This window comes from Elephantulus edwardii, unplaced genomic scaffold, assembly GCF_000299155.1.
Source record: "Elephantulus edwardii isolate Elephantulus edwardi_28Jun2011 unplaced genomic scaffold, EleEdw1.0 scaffold00107, whole genome shotgun sequence".
In the NCBI taxonomy this organism is placed as follows: Eukaryota; Metazoa; Chordata; class Mammalia; order Macroscelidea; family Macroscelididae; genus Elephantulus; species Elephantulus edwardii.
In genome coordinates, this window is record NW_006399857.1 from 6,054,537 (window position 1) to 6,055,094 (window position 558).

Consider the following 558-nt stretch of genomic DNA (forward strand, 5'->3'; position numbering starts at 1 on the left):
AGAACCGCCAGAAGTCCAGGCTGGGTTAAGAAGGGGTCATGGTACTAGGGATATTGTAGCAAATGTTAGATGGATCTTGGCAGAATGCAGAGAGTACCAGAGGAATGTCTATCTGTGCTTCATTGATTATGCAAAGGCATTTGACTGTGTGAATCAGAGCAAACTGTGGCTGACTCTGAGAAGAATGGGAATCCCAGAACACTTGATTATGCTAATGGGAAACTTATAGTTGAACTAAGAGGCAGTTTTCAGAGCAGAGCAAGGAAACACTACATGGTTCAAAATTGGGAAGGGCATACACCAGGGATGTGTCCTGTCTCCCTACCTTTTCAACCTGTATGCAGAACAGATCATCCGGGAGGCTGGACTCTATCAGGAGAAATGTGGCATAATGACTGGTGGAAGATCCATAACTATCTGCGTTGATCTGCAGATGACACAACCCTGCTTGCTAAAACAGAGCAGGACCTGAAGTGCTTGCTGCTGAGGGTCAGGGACTGCAGCCTTCAATATGGATTGAGACTCAATGTCAAGAAGACAAAGATTCTCACCACTGGA